Source organism: Coregonus clupeaformis, chromosome 12 (genome assembly GCF_020615455.1).
Source record: "Coregonus clupeaformis isolate EN_2021a chromosome 12, ASM2061545v1, whole genome shotgun sequence".
Lineage (NCBI taxonomy): Eukaryota > Metazoa > Chordata > Actinopteri > Salmoniformes > Salmonidae > Coregonus > Coregonus clupeaformis.
In genome coordinates, this window is record NC_059203.1 from 32,087,107 (window position 1) to 32,113,383 (window position 26,277).

Genomic DNA, 26,277 nt, shown 5'->3' on the forward strand with positions numbered 1-26,277 from the left:
AGTCTTATCAATCACTTAAACATATTTAATAATTATCTCTTACCTAGCTTGATGACTGTGGGCATTTTTGCTTACTTTTTGTTGTTCTAAATAGAGACGACTAGAAGGGCCATGGGTCATATTAGATTGTGTAGAAATGCAGGAAATTAGCTTTAGATGCTCCCCAAAATGGGAGGACCCCCAACCAAGTTATGCCCCCCCCCCCCCACTTCTAATACCAACGTTGTGCCCCTGAGCAGATCAGTCAGTACATATTTCAAATGCATGTGTCCAATGTAACTGCTTGTTCTTTTCCAAAGCACAAGCACATTAATATTACATGAATAAAAACAAATATGAAGCAAAATAACAACAACAATGAACAAACAAATAGCTAACCTTAAATATTATCTCTGCTTTCAGACCAAGTCGGATCCTTTGTTGACTGCCTCTCCAAATCACGACAGCCACACACACACACACACACACACACACACACACACACACACACAAGAGAGAGAGAGAGAGAGAGAGAGAGAAAGCCAGGTGGTTGTTAGAATAACTCAGCTATCCCAAAAGCTTCCTTGCCGAGGGACCCATGGAACTGTGCCCAATACACACTACGTAAGATGTTGAGATTCTGTGAGACTATTTATGAATATTAACATTTCAGGTTTCCAAGTCACTTCTACTGTCATAAAGAACATTTTCTATAGACAGGTCTGTAATTAACCTGTTTGTGAACAACCAAGCCTATCCTGAAGCAACAATCCCTCTTGTTGACAAAGACAAATGTAGACTGCTAATTTAGTATTCATATTGCCTAACCTTTATTCATTCCACAGCTCAACCCAGAGAAAATTACTCTCGTCTTATGAAACGTGATCAAAGCCAAGAAAGTGAGATTGTTTTGCCAATTGCGTGCTGTGGCCACAAGCCGACTCACCGATGCCCTCTGTGGACCATACAAGGTATTGGGACAAGACAGCGCATATCCATGCGCTACTTGCTCGCGCCCGGCTTTCTCACATCGAGGCTGGCTTCTCACGGGAAGCCTCGAGCTGCATTCCTCTCCATTCAAACGAAGGGAACCGGCGTGGTGAGCGTACTAGTACTCCGTGACGAGTGAAAATGTCCCTAAGTTTTGGAAGTTAACCATGGCAAGGATATCTAACCCAAGGATCACTTAAATTTGTAAGTAGGCCTATCCAGATGAGTTGGTTTGTTGTTTGAATTAGATGAACGTTTATTTTGGGATGAAACATTTGGGTATTTTCGCTCCCATGTTGACAGTTTGGCTTGGCTGTCTTACGGTTGCGTCTGACCGCAAGAGTTTGTGAAGCTTGTGATTTCTAAACTGCCCTTGTACGAGGCGAACAACGGGTTCTTTTCAGGGTTACCAAAGCGCAACCAGTCTATTAACCTGTGTAGCCTATTGAATTTCGCAAGTAGTTGTTTTGCATGCTGTCTTGGATGCGCATACAACTGTTTTTCTATGTAGCCCAATTCAACCAGTTGAAGAGTTGATCAACACCGAAGTGGGAAAACTGCGGATATTGTGTCATTGGCAAGGGTTGTGTGTGTGGATGAATCCACTTGCTGTTCCACAAGCGCATAGGCTACTTGAATAAGTTGAGCAGGAGCAGAGTTCAAACTTAAATTTCGAGCCTAATTGGGCACTATTTATTTTATTGCTGAATTCACCCAGGTTTTATCCCACATCCTATCCTAACATCCTTATATCCATCTTGTTTTTCTATTTGAACAAACATGGGCAAGGGCCTATAGTTGAAATACGTGAAAGCAGACTATTGTCTATTGGTTACCTCATTGCAAAGGGAATGCTGTTGCATTGCCTTTTTGAGAAGGAATGTCTCAATAGACTACATAATTATAGTGATTCACTGACGGACAGACACGGTCGCTTGGAAAACAGTCTTTCTTCGGCGGTGAGTGGGGAGGCATGTGTGGCTCGTGCATGGCTTTACATTGAAATTCGTGGCATGCTCTCACGCATGGGGTTATTTTTATAGGGTTATTTCTTAGTCGTTCTATGCTACTTAGGCTGCGTTTAGACAGGCAGCCCAATTATGATATTTTTTTTCACAAATTAGCCTTTTTACCAATCAGATCAGCTCTGAAAAATATCTTATGTGAAACAATCTGATGTGATTTGTTTAAAATAACAATTTGTCGAATTTGGGGCGGCAGGTAGCTTAGTGGTTAAGAGCGTTGTGCCAGTAACCGAAAGGTCGCTGGTTCTAATCCCCGAGCCGACTAGGTGAAAAATCTGTCGATGTGCCCTTGAGCAAGGCACTTAACCCTAATTGCTCATGTAAGTCGCTCTGGATAAGAGCGTCTGCTAAATGACTAAAATGTAAATGTAAATGTCGAAAAAATATCAGAATTGGGCTGCCTGTCTAAATGCAACCTAAATTGACATAAAGGGGTATAGCATTTCTCATGGGACCCAGTTTGCGGCTTTGGAAAAACAAAAATCGATTACCCTATTAACTTTAAAATAATTAGAAATGGTGTGTGAAAAGAGCGAGTGAGAGGCAATTTGGAGTGAGAGGCAATTTGTAGGCTTTGTTATTTCAACAACAATAATTCCATATTTAGGAGTAATGGAAGGATGAGAGTTGTCTGTGGGTGTGTTGGTCTGCCCCATACATCGAATGTCATCTATTGAATATGCGTTCATATAGCCTACTCTATTGGATTTGCTCGAATAGTTTTTCAGTATTATATTTGTGAGCAAATTACACATGTCCAAATGTGAATTTATATCAAAGCAAACACATTTAAATCCGTTGTGATGGATTTGTGTTGCCCGTTGCCCCCAGTTTTATAATTCAAGGCAACCGACATCAGTTTGGTGGTTAAAGGCTATGACACCTATTCACATGTTAATTATGAAAGATCTCAAACCTGACATAAATGCTTGTTTAGTAGGAGGTACTAGTTGAATGTCACTGACGCTAATCAGTCATAGGGCTGGCATGGCTTTGGCTTGTAAATCACTGAATGACAAACTGGTTGGTCTTCTAGCCTCTCAAAATAGTGTCAGATTCCACTGCAAACGGATTGTAACCTAGTCTACACAGCTAATTGCGGCTTCAATGTTTAAATTCTGTAGTGCCCTATTCCAAGTCGATACAATCAGGTCTCTACAGTGCGACCATTTTACTCTATGAGCCTAAATATTTTGCTGTACGACCTGGAAATGTTATTTATATAAAGGATTCTAGCTTTATTACCTCAAATATTTATTTATGTGTGTCTACATTTTCCAACCTATAAAACATGTCAGTGTAGAGCCCTGACAATGTATCCATATGCCAACAGCAACCAGTGGCAACAATGTAGTGTAGAGCCCTGACAATGTATCCATATGCGACCAACAGCAACCGGTGGCAACAATGTAGTGTAGAGCCCTGACAATGTATCCATATGCCAACAGCAACCAGTGGCAACAATGTAGTGTAGAGCCCTGACAATGTATCCATATGCCAACAGCAACCAGTGGCAACAATGTAGTGTAGAGCCCTGACAATGTATCCATATGCCAACAGCAACCAGTGGAAACAATGTAGTGTAGAGCCCTGACAATGTATCCATATGCCAACAGCAACCAGTGGAAACAATGTAGTGTAGAGCCCTGCCAATGTATCCATATGCCAACAGCAACCAGTGGCAACAATGTAGTGTAGAGCCCTGACAATGTATCCATATGCCAACAGCAACCAGTGGCAACAATTTAGTGTAGAGCCCTGACAATGTATCCATATGCCAACAGCAACCAGTGGCAACAATGTAGTGTAGAGCCCTGACAATGTATCCATATGCGACCAACAGCAACCAGTGGCAACAATGTAGTGTAGAGCCCTGACAATGTATCCATATGCGACCAACAGCAACCAGTGGCAACAATGTAGCTGAATGACAGTTGGGTAGGAGTGAAGCTGCTGTTTTTTTATGCACTTTTCCCTTCCATCCTTCATCTCGAGCCCAACTCACCTGCATGTCTTACCAAGTTGATGGACAATCTTCTGAGGGGACACTGGGCCAATTGTGCGCCGCCCCATGTCTCCCGGTCGCGGCCGGCTACGACAGAGCCTGGATTCGAACCAGGATCTCTAGTGGCACAGTTAGCACTGCGATGCAGTGCCTTAGACCACTGCGCCACTCGGGAGGTGCTTGACTTGGGCAGGAGCTCACCGAAGCTGAGTACCGACATCTCAAATGTTCTACTTCTTGAGCTCCTGTTCCTCTTATAGAATATTAGCTCAACAGTATTGTGGAGCTCCTGCACCTAAATATAAAATGTACCGAAACCCAAAATGATTACCGACACCTATTTCGGTCCAAGTCAAGCACTGCCTGTCATCAATTAATTATGGGTGGATCCTCACGTTTCGTCTTATGTGTCCCTAGTGTGGCATCGCAAATAACTCAGCCAGAAAAGTATTAGCAATCCACCACCCTCTGCATGTTATGATACAAATATGCCTCAATAGACCAGTGTTGAAGTCTAATTATTTTGTATTGGCTGGCATTTCACTGATCTTGTGTTGCTATCAACTGGAATGAGGAGAACATGATCATGAGCACATACTTGCTGCAGTTGACCTACTGTCTGGCTTGATTCTGTAGGGCAAATGGGCAATGACTCAGTAGCCAGTACTTCCCTCCAGTGTATGTGCGTAGTGTGTGTGTGTGTGTGTGTGTGTGTGTTGGTCTCGTGTGTGTGTGTGTGTTGGTCTCGTGTGTGTGTGTGTTGGTCTTGTGTGTGTTGGTCTCGTGTGTGTGTGTGTGTGTGTGTTGGTCTCGTGTGTGTGTGTGTGAGTGGACTTGACAGAAGACAGCTCCTTTCACAGCCCCTTGACTGCCAGACATTTTAAACCGGTGTGACAACCTCATCCTGATAAAATAAAGTGTCTCTCTCTCCCTCTATTTCGCTACTGCTGTTTCTTTCTCTCTTTCTGTCATTCTCCCACTCTGTCGCTTTCCCTCCATCTTCCTTGTAGTCCCTCCCACCCTCCCTCCTGTCAGGGCTGTGTGTTTCTCCCTCTGTGGAATGCCCCTACTTTTATCACGTTCCGAGTTCTGACACCCTGGCACAATTTCCACTTTTCAGAATCTCCACTTCCCCACTCTCTCTTTGAACTTCTATTAATTGTGGGTTTCGGCTCATTAGGTCAAATCCGCCACTTATTCTAGTGTCAAAATGTACTACAAAGTGTAAAAAGGATAATTTTGGTCATGAAGTTAGTCTCGTCCAAAACTGAGATTTGCGAGTTGATAGGAAAAATGGTATGTCACGGAGTTAAGGGTACCGCAATAGTTTTCCTCGGGTTGGGTTTATTTCAATCCTGCCGAACTTTGTCACAGTTGCACACCATCTGGCTGAAGACCTGGTTAGACTGTTTCAAGTTATCTAGAAGGATGAGTAACTGTAACTGTGTACTGTTTTGGCAGAGTGAATGTACAAACGCTTGCCATGTGCGAACACACACGAGACACCCACATTAAACCACACCCCCCCCAAGACAACTCGTTTGGCTTCAGTCATGGCCGCTGCATTTCTTAATGAACCAGCTGAAAAAGAGGCCAAATCAGGAAGTTCAGCCCTCCTTTAATGATTGGGGCTTCCTCAATAGAGCGTAATGGAATATCTGCTTTCCTATACCTACCGGTGGAGATGTTATGTTTCTGTGTGTTTTTGGGCGAGTCAAGGCTAGGAGGTTGTGTTGTAGTTTTAGCTTCTTCCTCTCTCTTTCATATTTAGCCCTTCCTTCACTCTTTCACTTTATTTTCCTCCTCTCTCTGTTCCTCGCCTCTTCCTTACCCTACCCTCCCCTCCTCTCTTCCCTCCCCTCCTCTCTCCCCTCCTCATATTCTCCTTTTGTTTTCCCTCCACTGTCTCGCTGTTTGCCTCAGTCTCTCTGTCTGCCCCGGCCTCGCTCTGTCTGCCCCGGCCTCGCTCTGTCTGCCCCGGCCTCTCTCTGTCTTCCCCGGCCTCGCTCTGTCTTCCCCGGCCTCGCTCTGTCTGCCCCGGCCTCGCTCTGTCTGCCCCGGGGTCTCTCTGTCTGCCCCGGGGTCTCTCTGTCTGCCCCGGGGTCTCTCTGTCTGCCCCGGCCTCTCTCTGTCTGCCCCGGCCTCTCTCTGTCTTCCCCGGCCTCTCTCTGTCTTCCCCGGCCTCTCTCTGTCTTCCCCGGCCTCTCTCTGTCTTCCCCGGCCTCTCTCTGTCTTCCCCGGCCTCTCTCTGTCTTCCCCGGCCTCTCTCTGTCTTCCCCGGCCTCTCTCTGTCTTCCCCGGCCTATCTCTGTCTGCCTCGAGCTGTCTGCCTCTGTCTCGTTCTCGATCTGTCTCGCTCTCTCCCTCGCTGACTCCCTCACTGTAGTCTCTCTCTCTCGCTCCCTCGTTATAGTCTCTCTCACTCTCTCGCTCCCTCGCTGTAGTCTCTCTCTCTTTCTCCCTCGCTGTAGTCTCTCTCTCGCTCCCTCGCTGTAGTCTCTCTCTCTCTCCCTCGCTGTAGTCTCTCTCTCTCCCCCTCGCTGTAGTTTCTCTCTCTCTCCCCCTCGCTGTAGTCTCTCTCTTTTCCTCGCTGTAGTCTCTCTCTCTCTCCCCCTCGCTGTAGTCTCTCTCTCTCTCTCTCTCCCTCGCTGTAGTCTCTCTCTCTCCCCCTCGCTGTAGTCTCTCTTTCTCTCTCCCCCTCGCTGTAGTCTCTCTCTCTCTCCCCCTCGCTGTAGTCTCTCTTTCTCTCTCCCCCTCGCTGTAGTCTCTCTCTCTCTCCCCCTCGCTGTAGTTTCTCTCTCTCTCTCTCTCCCACTCGCTGTAGTCTCTCTCTCTCTCTCTCTCCCACTCGCTGTAGTCTCTCTCTCTCTCTCTCCCACTCGCTGTAGTCTCTCTCTCTCTCTCTCTCCCACTCGCTGTAGTCTCTCTCTCTCTCTCTCCCCCTCGCTGTAGTCTCTCTCTCTCTCTCTCTCCCACTCGCTGTAGTCTCTTTCTCTCTCTCTCTCCCCCTCGCTGTAGTTTCTCTCTCTCTCCCCCTCGCTGTAGTCTCTCCCTCTCCCCCTCGCTGTAGTCTCTCTCTCTCCCTCGCTGTAGTCTCTCTCTCTCTCCCCCTCGCTGTAGTCTCTCTCTCTCTCTCTCTCCCTCGCTGTAGTCTCTCTCTCTCCCCCTCGCTGTAGTCTCTCTTTCTCTCTCCCCCTCGCTGTAGTCTCTCTCTCTCCCCCTCGCTGTAGTCTCTCTCTCTCTCTCTCTCTCTCCCACTCGCTGTAGTCTCTCTCTCTCTCTCTCCCCCTCGCTGTAGTCTCTCTCTCTCTCTCTCTCCCACTCGCTGTAGTCTCTCTCTGTCTCCCCTTCGCTGTAGTCTCTCTCTCTCCCCCTCGCTGTAGTCTCTCTCTCTCTCTCTCTCCCACTCGCTGTAGTCTCTCTCTCTCTCTCTCCCACTCGCTGTAGTCTCTCTCTCTCTCTCTCTCCCCCTCGCTGTAGTCTCTCTCTCTCCCCCTCGCTGTAGTCTCTCTCTCTCTCTCCCCCTCGCTGTAGTCTCTCTCTCTCTCTCTCTCCCTCGCTGTAGTCTTTCTCTCCCTCGCTCATTCTCTCACTATCCTTTTGAACAGACCCCAGGATGGGTAATATCGTAGCCTTATCAAAACAATCCCCACGATGCTCCTTCCCGCTCCAAGTAAAAATATCATAATGAAAATATCCACACTACTAGGGACACAGAATGGTAGAAAAAGTAAGCTGTTTAGGAACTCGGCCCAAATTGATCTCTGCCACACTTGTCCAACCGAGCTGTCTGTTATGTATAATTAATTTTCTCGCCTTTCCCAGTTTATCTTTATCGCTCACTTTTAACCATTCCCTCCCCCCGCTTCCACCTCCCTCACTGCCTGGTGAGGTGACCGCTGCTTGGGCACAGGCTGTTTTTGAAGCAGGCAAAAAGGGCACTCATCAAGACCACTGAAATACAATTTAAAAGTCTGCGATTCTGTCACTATCAAAAGCCCACCGCTCCCTAATCTAGCTGCAAATTGAAAATAAACCAAATAAACCACAGCGACACTACGACTGGTGCTGTGTTGGAGCCTTTTTTCACGGTTTGCCTTGATTCAAAGAAGTGATTTGGGGGGATTGATAGTTACGTATCACAATATTATTTTGGACAATATTATATCGATACCTTGACTCCAAAGTATCGATTTCCTTTTGGTTGATAGGTACGCTAGTCAGCTGTACCTGTGCCATAACGCTGGTATTTTTCATCATATACATTGAGGGAAAAATATATTTGATCCCCTGCTGATTTTGTACGTTTGCCCACTGACAAAGACATGATCAGTCTATAATTTTAATGGTAGGTTTATTTGAACAGTGAGAGACAGAATAACAACAACAAAATCAAGAAAAACGCATGTCAAAAATGTTATAAATTGATTTGCATTTTAATGAGGGAAATAAGTATTTGACCCCTCTGCAAAACATGACTTAGAACTTGGTGGCAAAACCCTTGTTGGCAATCAGAGGTCAGACGTTTCTTGTAGTTGGCCACCAGGTTTGCACACATCTCAGGAGGGATTTTGTTCCACTCCTCTTTGCAGATCTTCTCCAAGTCATTAAGGTTTTGAGGCTGACGTTTGGCAACTCGAACCTTCAGATCCCTCCACAGATTTTCTATAGGATTAAGGTCTGGAGACTGGCTAGGCCACTCCAGGACCTTAATGTGCTTCTTCTTGAGCCACTCCTTTGTTGCCTTGGCCGTGTGTTTTGGGTCATTGTCATGCTGGAATACCCATCCACGACCCATTTTCAATGCCCTGGCTGAGGGAAGGAGGTTCTCACCCAAGATTTGACGGTACATGGCCCCGTCCATCGTCCGTTTGATGCGTTGAAGTTGTCCTGACCCCTTAGCAGAAAAACACCCCCAAAGCATAATGTTTCCACCTCCATGTTTGACGGTGGGGATGGTGTTCTTGGGGTCATAGGCAGCATTCCTCCTCCTCCAAACACGGCGAGTTGAGTTGATGCCAAAGAGCTCGATTTTGGTCTCATCTGACCACAACACTTTCACCCAGTTCTCCTCTGAATCATTCAGATGTTCATAGGCAAACTTCAGATGGGCCTGTATATGTGCTTTCTTGAGCAGGGGGACCTTGCGGGCGCTGCAGGATTTCAGTCCTTCACGGCGTAGTGTGTTACCAATTGTTTTCTTGGTGACTATGGTCCCAGCTGCCTTGAGATCATTGAAAAGATCCTCCCGTGTAGTTCTGGGCTGATTCCTCACCGTTCTCATGATCATTGCAACTCCACGAGGTGAGATCTTGCATGGAGCCCCAGGCCGAGGGAGATTGACAGTTATTTTGTGTTTCTTCCATTTGCGAAAAATCGCACCAACTGTTGTCACCTTCTCACCAAGCTGCTTGGCGATGGTCTTGTAGCCCATTCCAGCCTTGTGTAGGTCTACAATCTTGTCCCTGACATCCTTGGAGAGCTCTTTGGTCTTGGCCATGGTGGAGAGTTTGGAATCTGATTGATTGCTTCTGTGGACAGGTGTCTTTTATACAGGTAACAAGCTGAGATTAGAAGCACTCCCTTTAAGAGTGTGCTCCTAATCTCTGCTCGTTACCTGTATAAAAGACACCTGGGAGCCAGAAATCTTTCTGATGGAGAGGGGGTCAAATACTTATTTCCCTCATTAAAATGCAAATCAATTTATAACATTTTTGACATGCGTGTTTCCGGATTTTGATGTTGTTATTCTGTCTCTCACTGTTCAAATACACCTACCATTAAAATTATAGACTGATCATTTCTTTGTCAGTGGGCAAACGTACAAAATCACTTTTTTTCCCTCACTGTAGCTTGTTGTCCATCTTTTTAAATGGTGAGCTAACATGTTTTCTCATGCTCTCTCGTCTCACTGCAGCATAGTGAGCAACATGTTTGGAACATCAAATCGCAATAAAATTGTAGTATAGAATCCCAATACATATAGAATCATGGGAATCCCAATACATATCGCATACCGTTAGCTGTCTGACTCCACCTACTGAAAGAACCAGGCCGTCCGATTGTTCTTTTTCTGTCAGTGGTCTTCAAGACCTCACCCTGTCCGTCGGTGTTAATTTGATCCTTTGGAGAGACCTGTGTGTGTTCATCTGGCCTTTCACTGTATGTCCCCCTTGACATTCCACATGATAACATGTCACAGCCTCTCCACTTTATGAGTGTGTTAGATGGCATATGGCCAGAGCTGCAGTTCTGAAAGCGAGCATGTGATTCGTTGGAAGCTATTTACAGCCATGTTTAGATTGGCTCTTTGGAGTTTAACCCCCTCAAAACTACAGAATTGGTTAGAGTTACACGTACACAGCTGTTCAGACCAAAGTCACCCACGGCAGTAACCCTTGCTTTACCTTTAACCTCCAAGGCCTGTGTCAAAGCCCAACCATGCTACAAGCAGCCTCAGTAGATGACAAAAGTTGCCTCCTTGTCATTCTAACACACTCGGTAGCATTCTGTACTTCCTCATACTGACCCAGACCAGTGTTTCCTCTACCATTGCAGCTATGTTGCACACAGAGTTTGGCTTCTATTGGTTTCAATTGACAGTTTTGATGCTAGAGGGCTTGGTTGTTGCTATAAAGCCTTTTACTGGGAAATATTCTAGGGGAAGACTGATCCAGGCACCACTCTGCCCATCAAACGACAAAAACGCTTCCATTCTTTCTCTGCTGAGAGGACAATCGGTCAATGGAGCCGTCCAGGAAGTGTATCGATCAGGAAGTCACAGGTCAAAGTTACCGTTCAGACATCTGGACGACGAGCAATCGCCCACCTGCAGTCCCACACACCCCGAAGCCTGGGTGTTGTTCAGTAGGGCACACCGTAGCAATCGTTTTGAAACGGAAAGTGGAAATGAGCGTTTCTTTCTGGACCAGTTAGTCCCTCGTTTCAGTCTGTTTCCTTCAATTTGGTGCTTAATAAACACAACGCAGGGTTTCCCAAAGCACTGTTGTTTGGGACAATCAAGTTTTTAATTCAGGAGATGGAAGTCAATCACAAGAGCAACCATTGAATCCCCGGAAAACCCTTGATTCCCAAAAACACTGTAGGCCTTCATGAAATGGAATATTGTTGGTAGAATGCTGCTGCTGTTGATTTATATTTTCCAAAAGGATGGGGGAGCCTAGTGGTTGTTTGTAGTGCTCAGTTGAATCCGTGTGTGTGTGGTTTTTATTGAGGCACCAGACAATTTATTTGTGTGAATCTGTATGTGTGCACTGTGCATGTATAGTCCAGTTGGAGGCAACATACTGAACTAAAAAGGCCTTAGTGTGTGTCTGCCTTCCTATTTCTCAGGTCTCCACTGTGGGGAAGATTAAATGGGGAATAGTTTACATAAGCACAGAGGCATTTATTGTTGTAATTAATGTTAATGGTGTGGCGGGCTCACTTGATAATTGCTCCTCTCCCTCCCCTCCTCCTCCCCCCTCCCTCCCCTCCCTCCTCCCTCTCCTCTCCTCTCCTCTCCTCTCCTCTCCTCTCCTCTCCTCCTCTCCTCTCCTCTCCTCTCCTCTCCTCTCCTCTCCTCCCTCTCCTCTCCTCTCTCCTCTCCTCTCCTCTCCTCTCCTCTCCTCTCCTCTCCTCTCCTCTCCTCTCCTCTCCTCTCCTCTCCTCTCCTCTCCTCTCCTCTCCTCTACAGTACCTGCCTTGGGCCTAGCCCTCTCATTGTTTGTTTTATCTACAGAGGGGAATTTAAATAATTCACCAACCTGTAAATAAGACTAATAGAACGCACTGCCGGCCCTTATAGAGCCACTTGCCCAGGGAAAGCATGTCCGCCAGCATCTATAAATCAGGTGAGGTGTGGTGATGTAAAGGAGATACAGGTGCCCACCCCTCCCCGTTAGCAAGGGAGGAAGGCTCTTTTGAGGGAGGTAACCGCACTGCTTTGCCTTCAGGCGGTGTGTGTGTGAGAGAGAGTGTGGAATTGTGCACATGCACGCCACCCACTCTAAAGTCAGCACCTTTGTGTGCCAGATGTAGATAAGTGTTCATTTATTCATTTTGTTTACTTCCCGTTTTTCTCAGAAGTGGCCTTGGGGTGTGTGTGTGTGTGTGTGTGTGTTAAAAAGACCAGTCACTTCACAGTGAAATAGTTGATACCAAAACTAGCTGTGGTGATGGTTAAATTAATTAATTCATTCCAGGGTGTGGAAGTTGGTTATAAAGATTCAATTTTTTGCTCCCAGTAATGTAGATTGGAATCACTAGTTCATGTTCCAGGCTCTTACCACAATAGATAAACTCCCAGTGACGTTTTGCTCCTAATCTCTCTGTTGTGTCTGTCTCTGCCTGAGGAATAGCTGGAATTCCAGGCACTGACTGTTCTGCGCAGCGAACTGTAGATCAACTTTAGATAAGAGCACAGCGTGGAACTGATGCGCAGTCAGAGGTTATGTGGTTAAAGGTGCTATTTGGAACGAAGCCCCCACCCCAAGTGTTCCTCAACTCCAGTCCCGGGTACTCACGCCACGGGATCTGCCCCTGGGGGACTCCCTGCAGGACTGATGTTGAGACATCTCTAGACTAGAGCATGTAGGCCTATACTACAAGCCCTTCCCCTTTCTCTAGCCCCCTTTGTCAGCGCTCTCTTTTGTCGGTGTGTGAAAGGGTTAAAGAGACAGAAAAGATTAGCCCATCACTAGTCTTGCTTCCATTGTGCACTAGCATTGTGCCGTAGTGTAGCATGTCGACCACAGATACTGTATGTTACCAGATACTTTTTTCTACCTTAAGGCTACCGCTAATTTGCTAAATAGCGCTCGCCTCACCCTAATGCAAAGCGATGCAAAGGTTTCCAATGGTTAGCGGGTCGGTGACATGCTTCCATCCTATTGGAAGGAGACCCATTGCTGTTGCACATATTTGTTTCGTTCCAGCACTAACACACCTGAATCATTTGGTCAACTAATCTTCAATCCCATTAGTTGAATCAGGCGTACTACTGCTGGAATAGAATACAAAAGTTCAATGGTTGTGGGTCTCTGACGAACGGATTGGGTAACACTTTAACTGAAGTGAACACTCCGTTAGCCGAAGTTCTCAGGAGTTTTGGAGGCTCTTTGTTTCTCTTTGAGGGAAACGTGCTTCAGGATCATAAGACCCCCCCCCCCCTTCCTCCTTCCCAACCTCCCTCCCTCCTGCCCTTCTCCTTTACCATAGCTTGTTAAGTGAAAAGCCACTCAAGCCATGTTGTGCAGAACATTGACTACGCTAATTCCTTTAGCAAACCTGGGCCAGTCGCGTAGACTACACACAGCGGGGGATACCACTCCACTCCGGGGGATGCCCCCCCCATTCCTAGAACTCTGGGAATAATTATTGCTGGGGAGACAATGCGGGAGAGGGGGAGGAGGGCTGGGAAGACCGAGAGTGTGGGAGGAGGGAAGGTCAAAGGTTAGACAGGTCGCTCTTTAAGGTGAAAGGCTGGTGGATGTTTTATTGGCAGGGGGACTCCTCCCGCGCTGTTCTATGAGATGTGTTTAGCTACTATGGGAAGGAGGGGGAGGCTTGGTTAAATGCACCCCCACATTTCTTGCCTGATAGCTCCAGTTGTGTTCGGTGACCTTTGACAACCCCCTCATTTGTTCTGCATACGTGGTTACATCCAACCCCAGTAGCTGTCACTAAGGTCAGGACTATACCAGCTCACTGGGAAAAAGGGGGTGGACGCTGTAGAAGGGGGGATAACATAACATCAGACTTCTCATTGTTAGTCATTGCTGATTCAATGATTCAAGGCAATTTGTGTGCATGCGATGCACACGCATGCTCCCTTCTAGATGGTGGGAGTGATTTGGTTAAGGAACAAGCCATGTGACCACTCGGGCACAAACATGAATCAATGCAGACGGAGGCGATATGATTCAGTTGAGTTGGGCAACAGGTCTCTATTGTTGAGCACTGCATTCCTATTACATGGGGTTTGTAACTTGTGACTGGTGCGATGTGCTTACCCGTGAAGGCTAGGAGGAGTTCCTTTCTTTTTTTTCTTTTTATTTAACCTTTATTTAACTAGGCAAGTCAGTTAAGAACAAATTGTTATTTACAATGACGGCCTACACCGGCCAAAACCAGGCAACGCTGGGCCAATTGTGCGCTGCCCTATGGGACTCCCAATCACGGCCGGTTGTGATACAGCCTGGAATCGAACGAGGGGGTCTGTAGTGATGCCTCAAGCACTGAGATGCAGTGCCTTAGACCGCTGCGCCACCTGGGAGCTCTCTTTCTCTTTCCTCCCTCCCTCAGTTCCCCTATACACAATTTCGAAGTGAGTGCTTGAGGAATGGGCCGGTCATGGCTTTTTGAGTGGGCCGGTCATGGCTTTTGGCATGTCATCAGACTCTGACTGACGGTTGTGTTTCGGTGTTGTCTGACTGCCAGAGCACGGGTGTCTTTAATGAGTTGAACGTTCTGAATGTTGCAGATATAAATGCTATGTATATAGGGCTGTCCCTGACAAAATAATCTTGGTCGACCTAGAGTCATCTGGTCTTTCGACCAATTGATTGGTCAATCGACCAGTCTACTAAATGGGGTCATCCCTAGTATAGAGCTGATTGATTCCCTGTTCTACATGATAAAAAGACAATCATGTCTGTTCTACAAAATACATTTCTATCTGGACGTTCTGTAACATTGCACCCTCCTGAACAGGCGCCAGGATCGAAAGGGAAGAGATGGGAGTTGTTTTGTTTAACCCTCCAATGTATGATTCCAATAAGCCATGATATATGCCTATCAAACTTGCACAGTTACATTTCAATGGAGTTATTCATTCTATTCCAACGGCACGATGAACTGTTTGAGCTCATTCAAGAGGCCCACCTCTTTTTTTTTTTTTTTTTTGCCCTTAGGAATTGACAGTGCAGTCAGAACTTGGCCTCGGCTCACTCAAGGTACAAACTCCAGAATACTGAACTAGTTTCAGGAGTGTTATAATTTCAGGAACAAGAAAGCTTGGGTGTTCATTTAGGAGAGTAAGAAGGAATTTTGACAAAACTACACCCAGCCGCCTCAGACAGAAAAGAGAGGAGGAGAGGAAGGGAGGAAACTTGGCACCGTAGTTAGTTTAGCTCTGCACAAAGCTCACCAGGAGCGTTCTTATGGCAAAGACAGGTTTTTATGTGTGTTTGTGTGTGGGCAGGGAGGGAGGTAGGGAGGGAGGGAGGGAGAGAGAGAGATCAACGTTTAATTAAGGCCTCATCCAGCTATCAGAACACCCTGTGGCTTTTTGGAAGCTAGGCAGATGTTATGGAGTTTTTTTTTTAGCCGGAAACTTCAATTATTTCGGCGAAGATTGAAAAAAGCCTACACCCCATTTCCAGATAATCTATATATACAAAAGTATGTGGACACCCCTTCAAATTTGTGGATTTGGCTATTTCAGCCACACCCGTTGCTGACAGGTGTATAAAATCTAGCACACAGCCATGCAATGTCCATAGACTAAAATTGGCAGTAGAACGGCCTTAATAAAGAGCTCAGTGACTGGGGGGGGAAGAGAGGGGGATGGGGGATAGAGAGGGGGATGGGGGAGAGAAAGGGAGACGAGAGGGAGACGAGTGGGGGAGAGAAAGGGAGACGAGGGAGAGAGAAAGGGAGACGGGGGAGGGAGACTGGGAGACGGGGGAGAGAGACTGGGAGATGGGGGAGAGAGACTGGGAGACGGGGAGAGAGACTGGGAGACGGGGGAGAGAGACTGGGAGACGGGGGAGAGAGACTGGGAGACGGGGGAGAGAGACTGGGAGACGGGGAGAGAGACTGGGAGACGGGGGAGAGAGACTGGGAGACGGGGGGAGAGAGACTGGGAGACGGGGGAGAGAGACTGGGAGACGGGGGAGAGAGACTGGGAGACGGGGGAGAGAGACTGGGAGACGGGGGGAGAGAGACTGGGAGACGGGGGGGAGAGAGACTGGGAGACGGGGAGAGGGAGACTGGGAGACGGGGAGAGGGAGACTGGGAGACGGGGAGAGGGAGACTGGGAGACTGGGAGACTGGGAAACGGGGAGAGGGAGACGGGGAGAGGGAGACGGGGAGAGGGAGACGGGGAGAGGGAGACTGGGGGAGAGGGAGCCGGGGGAGGAGAGAGAGATGGAGATGGCAAGAGAGGGAGACTGGGAGAGTAAAACCCTCACCTATACACACTTATACAGACATACACACCTTAGCTGTGTTCGAATACCCATACTAACGTACTGTATATTACATACTTAATGAGTATATACTACATGCTATATACTATTAGTTCATTTTAGTATACTATAAACTAACGGTATCCTTTCAGTTGAGCGTACTAGCGCTTCGCCTGTCTACCAGAAGTTGATGCTGTTGCTATGCAACCTCTTGCTAGCTTGTTAGCACAACAAATTACTAGCTAGACATCTTACTATTTCGGGTGTGTTCGTAAATTAACTCTGGAGTGCCAGAGTGCGCGCTGGGCGTTCGTAAATTCAGAGCATTGTCAGTTAATAAATTCAGAGTTTCGCTCTCGGAGCGTTCAGAGCGCACACTGGACGCTCTGGCCGAGGGGTTGGGTTGATCAGAGCATTCTGACCTCACAACGGCAGTCAAGCACCCAAGCTAACTTGCTAGCTACTTCCAGACACAAATGAGAGAACACCTCACTCTGACCATTTTACTCTCCCTAGCAGAGCTTGTTAGGCTGTTTTCATGTCATCCAGAGCATTGGTGACTGTAACTGTGCTGCTGGCAACAATTTAATAACTTTTTTTTGCCAACGTTTACTGACACCGGCCATATTCAACGGGTGTTGAGCGTTAGTAAATTCATCAGTTATTCTGCACTCTGGCACACTCAGACGAGAGTGTGCTGAAATCGGAGTAGATAGCCAGAATTAACTATGTCCAGTAAGAATGCACAACGACTATACCACTTAGCTAAGGTAAGAATGATGTGAATAATCAAGTGTATAAATGTTGGGTAGTTAGTTCGACGATGTGTTAGTAACCAACTAACGTTAGGTAGCTAGCTAACATACGTATTTTGGCAAATTTAGTACAACATCCGGGAACTTTTGGCATACTAGCTATATCCATACCATACTACATACAACATTTTACGTCACAAATAGTACTGTTTCTCCTATTGGATATTTTCTAGCTGAGGTGGTGAGTACCTGTCTGCAGCCCCCATGCTCTCTGTACACACACACACACACACACACACACACACACACACACACACACACACACAATTTTAAGTCTAAAAGATGGGGTAGTCATTATGACATGACTATAGCGGGATATATGGCTACTGGCTATACTTTATCGAAATCATAACAATCATCATAATCTATTCTTTAAAGCTATTAAGGTAATAATTGATAACAGGATCCATCATATTTTCCTTGATCAAAGTTTAAGAGTATACCCTTATGACTCCCGAGTGGCGCAGTGGTCTAAGGCACTGCATCGCAGAGCTAGCTGTGCCACTAGAGATCCTGGTTCGAGTCCAGGCTCTGTCGCAGCCGGTCGCGACCGGTAGACCCATGGGCGGCGCACAATTGGTCCAGCGTCGTCCAAGGTAGGGGAGGGTTTGGCCGGCAGGGATGTGGGTTCGTTTCCCATGGGGGGCCAGTATGAAAAAATAATAAAAATAAAATAAAAATACATTAATGTATACATTCACTAACTGTAAGTCGCTCTGGATAAGAGCGTCTGCTAAATGACTAAAATGTAAATGTAAAATGTTGCTGACATCAGCCCAATAATGTACTTCCTTTCTCCACACCCCCACACCCATATGTCAGTTTATGTGACAACACTACAATGGTTAAATGTCACTATTTTGACATATTGTAATGAGACTGTACTGCATAGACAGACGGTCTGTTTTCTCCCTCGTTGAATCAGGAAGTGTTTCAAAGCACTGAGGGGGCTTTGAATAAGCACGGACAGAAATTCTCTGCAGCTGGTTTGACACTGAAGCTAGAGAACATGTTAAACTGTGTGAGGTGGACTGGGGAGCGAGGAAGCTTGTTATTTTCGTACTCGCTTTCTTTTACCCCCCCAGAGACTCAGTGAATTTATCAGTAGACTGTGGTACGCCTTCTCAAAGGACATACGCTGAGTCAAATGATTCAACTTTTCCCTCGGAACTATTTCCAGTTTCATTCGAAACAAATACAAAATTATGTAGCCTATAGCTTTGGGCTCGGTAGAGATTGTGTAGACTAATGTTGTTGTTTTCTTACAGTAAGGCAGTGTTCAGGAATTTTAGTGTCTGTTAACCTCAAATGAACTATCTGCAGAACCTTGTTAGGCTGAGGGATGGGTGTTCCCAGGGCTTGCGACTAACTTTTTTCCTCACCGTCCTGGTAATGTCCCGAAGTGCAATTTCAACTGTCTCAAACTGACCTTGAACCGTCCCAAAATTAAAATAATTGTTATTTTTATGTTTTGATATGACAACATGGGTCTAGGTCATTTGCAGTGCTTTTAAAGTAATTGGTGTATTTCTGAGACAGATACAGTCTATATTACATGAACCTAATTTGTTAAGAAAACCCTTTTTGCATCTTAATGAATCCATTACATTATTAATTATTCTAATTGATTAATTGAACATGCTAACCACATGTATACAATATATCTAAGAGAGAACAATGTTATTGTGAACTGGTTACTGAATAAACTTAAGTTAGAGACATTCAATTCCACCACCAGCTGCCCCATTCAACAACATAACACAACAATATACAATAAAGAAAGTGTGTGTGTGTGTTTCCCACTGTGGCAGGTAGATAAAAAAAATCTACCAGCCAATCAGATTTTTTTTACCAGCCTAAATGTTTCTATTGTTGCTAAAATTACACCAACAAAACACAGATGAGCATGCTTTGTAATGTTTCTAAAATAATACATGTATTACTAGTAAGACGTATTGTGGTATATTGTTTAATTTCATTTCATTTTATGTGACCTTAGTCTTTTAACTAAAATATCACAGATAAGACAAAAAATGTCACCTGCCCCTTTAAGGGTGGAAGGTTACAGTGGTAATGTGACCAGTCATGTTTGTACCTGAGATTGAGTCAGTCTAGTATCTGCGTTGCTTCTCTTCCCTAGCAGTTGAAACTCAAACATTGAAAAACAACCTAGCTTATGAACGAAACAATGTAAATAGTCAAGCAACACAAGGACAAAGTCTCACTTCAGGAGACTTCCGTTTCAAGTAAATTAAACCAACTTTTATGCCTGTGCGCAGCGCTTCTAAAAATAAATCTGTCACTCAGATCTTCACTTGCCCACGCACAGCCCCCAGCCAGGCAGTGTTGCAGCGCGAGGCAGAAATACTTTGCACATTTTACAGTGTGCATTCGGTTCAGGTCAGGGAGATGCAACCATATTCTCTAGAATACCATAGTAGCTAGCCATAGCCTACAGACAATGCAAATGCTACAGCAACTCCAGGTACACGAAACCTCAGCTCCGGGCCGGCGGGCTTGCAGACAGGCTGGGAGAGAGTCAAATGTGCATTCTAATAGGCCTATTTGCCCAACATTGGAATTATATTATACATTTCCATTACCTAAATAATTACATATGCGATGCCTGGCCAGCCATATCATTGTTTGAAACCTGGACATTTTACCTTGCTTTTAATAGCTACAGCCAAAATCTGACCATAGAAAAAAGGCTTTCCTGAAATGCCATTGAAACCAGCATTTCTTCTTCTACTGTCCAAAGGCAGTAAGGCACAATCCTATTGTTGCATCTTCAGATATTCCCTCTTTCTAAGAGAGCATTTTGGAACATTCATGCATATGGCCGAGATGAGTAAACACATTGCTGCGCTTGTAATGTGAATTATTTATAGTTTATCAACTTTTAAGATAAATGTTGTAATCTGTTTCATCAGCCTCATCTTTGTGTTTAAATATTTTTGTATGGAACCACTGTTGTATGCATTTAATATATTATATTTTTCTGGCCTATCGTCCCGCAACTGTCCAAACGTCTGTTTTGAACTGTCACAGATATATTTTTTTACCGTCTGACGGGACATCCTTAATTTTGAGCCCTGGGTGTGCCTTCTCAGCATATTTAGCCTGTGTTTAAACATTCATACATATGCATGCACGAAACTCACACACACACATTCTCACACACACACACCCACACACACTCCAGACGAGACAGTTATCACCTAAATGTCAATGGATCAATTAAAAACTGGGAGTAGCAGTGGAAGATGGGACAGAACACCAGTTCTCATCTCACTCAAAGTGCCATTACACCGTGATAACTAGTGATGGAGGAACAAATCCATACAGTTACATATCGCAATATTATTTTGGACGATATTATATCGATACTTTGACTTGTTTATTTGCTAGGTAGCGTTAGCTAGCGCTACTCAGCTGCACCTGTGCCAAAACACTGGTATTTTTCATCCTATAGTTTTTTCTCCATCTTCTTTTTAAATAGTGAGCCAACTTGTTTTCAGCACTTTAATTTTTATGACTGATCAAAACTAATTTTATCATGCTCGCTTGTCCCTCTGCAGCAGACATATAGTGAGCAATATGTTTGGAACATCGAATTGCAAGACATATAGAATTGTGAGAATCGCAATACAAATTGTATCGGCACCTAAGTATTGTGATAATATCGTATCGTGAGGTCCCTGGCAATTCCCAGCCCTAGTGCTAACACCCAGCCGTCTGGGTGTTAGCCTAGCATACTAGCTAGCCAATCAATAGTTTCTAATTGGATTCATAATTGAATTTGTCACAAGGTTGACTTGGCTTAGCTCAAGCTATTGTTATTTTTGTTTTTGTATCCCTTATCTTCTCTAATCTTGTCAAAGTATAAACATTGGTCACAGAGAATCCAGTGATACTGTGTGATGTAGCATGTGCCCATGCTTTTAATCAAGGCAGCGAATGAGTGCGTACAGCGCAGGGCCCTGCCACTTGAGTGAGGGCCTCTTCAGTGAAAAGCTGCCCCCACAACTCTCTCTCCCTCAATCTTTCTCTTGCGCTCTCATTCATTCACTCACCCCCCCTCCTCTCTTTCTGTCTCCCTCTGTTGCTCTGACCTTGCGTTGGCGTGTTTTGATGAGCATGGAGTGGAGACACTCGTGTGTGTGTGTGTTGTGTGAGAGAGAGATTTGTGAGGGAGAGCTCCATTTGTTGTGTAAATGCATCACGCCATTAATTGACTGCTCTGCTCCCAGCCTCTCCTTCAGCAGTTGAACCCTGCCCTCCGTGGGTTCCCGGGGATCCTGCCCCTGTAGTGTGTGGGCGGGGGCTCTTCACTCACTCACTCACTGATGGCGGCTTGCCAGGGGAAAGAAGGGCACCACTCACTGCTCCTCTTTCTTAATTTATTTATCTTGCTCTCTCTCTCTGGTCTTGTGAAAGCTAGAGAAGAGAGCTGCCAGTATTTCCATCTCTGATCGTATGAAATAGACTTTGTCTGGAATGTTTGATAATAAGATAATACTTTTGGGAGGCCTCCTTCAGCAACTTAATCCGGGTGGACACTACACGACTTTCAAACATCCGTTTTTCATTTCAATTATATGTACTAATTATTCTCCTGTCTATTATTCTCAGACACATCTGAGGCCAAAGATTTTGAAGACAAATGGCAGTTTCCGCATTTTCTTGGTGCCCTCGACGGCAAGCACTTCTACATACAACCCCCAGCCAACAGTGGCAGTATGTATCACAACTACAAGTCTAGGTTCCCTGTCCTCATGATGGCTGCTGCGGATGCAAACTATACGTTTATTTATGCCAGTGTTGGCAACAAGTGCAGAGTCTCCGATGCTGGGCTGTTTGCCCAGTCTGACCTCAGAAAAGCAATGGACCGGGGCCTTCTAAATGTTCCGCCACCTGAGCCACTGCCCAACTCAAATGTTGTGGTTCCGTACATGTTTGTGGGGGGTGAGGCATACCCCCTATGGACTTATCTGATGAAGCCCTATCCATTTCGACAGATGGACCACGACCAGAGAATCCATAACTACCGCCTCTCAAGGGCATGGAGAGTAGTTGAAAATGCCTTTGGCATCCTCGCTAACAGGCTGAGGGTGTTTAGGTCCACCATCTGCCTTGAATCGGACAAGGTTACAAAGATCACCATGGCCTCCCTCTGCATACACAACTTCCTCATAGAGCGCAGGTCTGAGGCATACACGCCACCAGCATTTGCAGACTGGGAGGATGCTGACCACAGGTTCATCGAGGGAGCCTGGAGGAAACATGGACTGGGTGTTCTGCAGCCAGTGGAGCCTGGAAGGGGACGTAACCACACAATCAGTGCAAAAGAACCACGCAACCTGCTAAGGGATTATTTTGTATCACCTGCCAGTCAGGTTCCATGGCAGGAGGATCACATTTAAGTCATGGACGCAAGGGCTGTGTCTTTAGTTCATATTCTGTTGTAAGGCAACCACATCTTACTATGTATAGCCTAATGTCTAAGAATATATACACTACCGGTCAAAAGTTTTAGAACACCTGCTCATTACAGGGTTTTTCTTAATTTTTACTATTTTCTACATTGTAGAATGATATTGAAGACATCAAACCTATGAAATAACTCATATGGAATCATGTAGTAACCAGAAAAGTGTTCAACAAATCAAAATTTGAGATTCTATATTTGAGATTCTTCAAATAGCCACCCTTTGCCTTGATGACAGCTTTGCACACTCTTGGCCTTCTCTCAACCAGCTTCATGAGGTAGTCACCTGGAATGTATTTCAATTAACAGGTGTGCGTTCTTAAGTTAATTTGAGGAATTTCTTTCCTTGTTAATGCGTTTGAGCCAATCAGTTGTGTTGTGACAAGGTAGGGGGGTATACAGAAGATGGCCCTATTTGGTAAAAGACCAAGTCCATATTATGGCAAGAACAGCTCAAATAAGCAAAGAGAAACGACAGTCTATCATTACTTTAAGACATGAAGGTCAGTCAATATGGAACATTTCAAGAACTTTGAAAGTTTCTTCAAGTGCAGTTGCAAAAACCATCAAGTGCTATGATGAAACTGGATCTCATGAGGACCGCCACAGGAATGGAAGACGCAGAGTTACCTCTGCTGCAGAGGATAAGTTCATTAGAGTTACCAGCCTCAGAAATTGCAGCCCGAATAAATGCTTCACAGAGTTCAAGTCACAGACACATCTCAACATCAACTGTTCAGAGGAGACTACGTGAATCAGGCCTTCATGGTCGAATTGCTGCAAAGAAACCACTACTAAAGGACACCAATAATTGATTAACGCTTGGGCCAAGAAACTTGCTTGGCCCAAGAAACACGAGCAATGGACATTAGACCGGTTAAAATTTGGAGTGCTGCATCAGATGACCTGGCCTCCACATTCACCCGACCTGAAACCAAATTCAGATGGTTTGGGATGAGTCGGACCGCAGAGTGAAGGGAAAGCAGCCAACACGTGCTCAGCATATGTGGGAACTCCTTCCAGACTGTTGGAAAAGCATTCCAGGTGAAGCTGGTTGAGATAATGCCAAGAGTGTGCAAAGCCGTCATCAAGGCAAAGGGTGGCTATTTGAATAATCTCAAATCTCAAATATATTTTGATTTGTTTAACACCTTTTTGGTTACTAAATGATTCCATATGTGTTATTTCATAGTTTTGATGTCTTCACTATTATTCTACAATGTAGAAAATAGTACAAATAAAGAAAAACCCTTGAATGAGTAGGTGTTCTAAAACTTTTGACCGGTAGTGTATAGTTAGCACAATTTAATCTTGACTGTCAAATGTGATGACAGCTGTGCTTCCTTTTTCAATACAGTAATTGAAATAAAAGGCATTTTCAATAACATGTTTCAAACATTTATTGAAAGTGGTTCCAACCTGCAAATTACACATTCTAGTGTACGTACACCCCACTTAACGCTTAGAACGTTCCACCTGAGCTTTCAAAACAGACTAAACTGAAAACAAAATGGCACAGCCATAAAACTAGGTCAACGTTCCACTGTTATTTATAGCTGAAACTATAAACATTGAGTAGTCTAGTACCAGTGTAAAATGTTTTGTATTTCTTTTAAAACACCCCAAAAAGTGAGTACAAGCCACGTGTGCGTAAAAAAAAAAAAAAGTATCTCCCCAAAAGCTGTTAAACGGTTTGACGACTATAATTGCTTTTACGACATACAGAGTACTCCGGCACCAGTGGCGACATATTGACAATGAGGCTTTTAAATGAAAAGAAAACTGAGTGCCAGCCACATTTGTGCCTGAAAAGCTTACCTCTACAAAGGCAGTCATCATAAATAAATACAGTGCATTCGGAGAGTATTCAGACCCCTTCCCTTTTTTCCGCATTTTGTTACAGTACAGCTTTACTCTACACACAATACCCCATAATAACAAAGTAAAAAAAGGTTTTTATATTTTTTTTAAAAACTATTAAATAAGAATTCAGACCCTTTGCTATGAGACTCAAAATTGAGCTCAGGTGCATCCTGTTTCCATTAATCATCCTTGAGATGCTTCTACAACTTGATTGGAGTCCACCTGTGGTAAATTCAATTGATAGGACATGATTTGGAAAGGCACACACCTGTCTATATAAGGTCCCACTGTTGACAGTGCATGTCAGAGCAGAAACCAAGCCATGAGGTCGAAGGAATTGTCTGTAGAGCTCCGAGACAGGATTGTGTCGAGACACAGATCTGGGGAAGGGTACCAAAAAATGTCTGCAGCATTGAAGGTCCCCAAGAACACAGTGGCCTCCATCATTCTTAAATGGAAGAAGTTTGGAACCACAAAGTCTCTTCCTAGAGCTGTCCCCCCTGCCAAACTGAGCAATCGGGGGAGAAGGGCCTTGGTCAGGGAGGTGACCAAGAACCCAATGGTAACTCTGACAGAGCTCCAGAGTTGTTCTGTGGAGATGGGAGAACCTTCCAGAAGGACAAACATCTCTGTAGCACTCTACCAATCAGGCGTTTATGTAGTGTGGCCAGACGGAAGCCACTCCTCAGTTAAAGACACATGACAGCCCGCTTGGAGTTTGCCAAAAGGCACCTAAAGGACTCTCAGACCATGAGAAACTAAATTCTCTGGCCTGATGAAACCAAGATTGAACTCTTTGTTCTGAATGCCAAGGGTCACGTCTGGAGGAAACCTGGAAACCATCCCTACGGTGAAGCATGGTGGTAGCAACATCATGCTGTGGGGATGTTTTTCAGCGGCAGGGACTGGGAGACTAGTCAGGATCGAGGGAAAGATGAACGGAGCAAAGTACAGAGAGATCCTTGATGAAACTTGCTGTGGTCCTCAGACTGGGGCGAAGGTTCACCTTCCAACAGGACAACGACCCTAAGCACACATCCAAGACAACGCAGGAATGGCTTCGGGACAAGTCTCTGAATGTCCTTGAATGGCCCAGCCAGCGCCCAAACTTGAACCCGATCAAACATCTCTGGAGAGACCTGAAAATAGCTGTGCAGCAATGCTCCCCTTCCAACCTGGCAGCGCTTGAGAGGATCTGCAGAGTTGAATGGGAGAAACTCGCCAAATACAGGTGTGCCAAGTTTGTAACGTCATACCCAAGAAGACTCGAGGCTGTAATCGCTGCCAAAGGGGCTTCAACAAGGTGGCGAATCGCATCTCTGCATGTCTGGCAGACATATCAGTGTTGATGACGGATCACCACCTCAAGCTGAACCTTGGCAAGACGGAGCTGCTCTTCCTCCTGGGGAAGGACTGCCCGTTCCATGATCTCGCCATCATGGTTGACAACTCCGTTGTGTCTTCCTCCCAGAGTGCATAGAGCCTTGGCGTGACCCTGGACAACACCCTGTCATTCTCCGCTAACATCAAGGCGGTGACCCGATCCTGTAGGTTCATGCTCTACAACATTCGCAGAGTACGACCCTGCCTTACACAGGAAGCGGCACAGGTCCTAATCCAGGCACTTGTCATTTCCCGTCTGGATTACTGCAACTCGCTGTTGGCTGGGCTCCCTGTGCCATTAAACCCCTACAACTCATCCAGAACACCACAGCCCGTCTGGTGTTCAACCTTCCCAAGTTCTCTCACGTCACCCCGCTCCTCCGCACACTCCACTGGCTTCCAGTTGAAGCTCGCATCTGCTACAAGACCATGGTGCTTGCCTACAGAGCTGTGAGGGGAACGGCACCTCCGTACCTTCAGGCTCTGATCAGTCCCTACACCCAAACGAGGGCATTGTTTTCATCCACCTCTGGCC

At 45.6% G+C, this 26,277-nt stretch overlaps 1 protein-coding gene across 1 annotated transcript in view; it reads left to right on the forward strand.

Moving 5' to 3' along the window:
- Positions 1 to 1,035: 1,035 nt before the first annotated feature.
- The window catches only part of LOC121551550 (plexin-A1-like), a 347,386-nt gene continuing 322,144 nt past the window's right edge, over positions 1,036 to 26,277 (forward strand). Inside the window, exon 1 of the mRNA XM_045223805.1 lies at positions 1,036 to 1,173. The gene's annotated coding sequence lies outside the window, so the exon portion shown is untranslated. The remainder of the gene's footprint in view (positions 1,174 to 26,277) is intronic.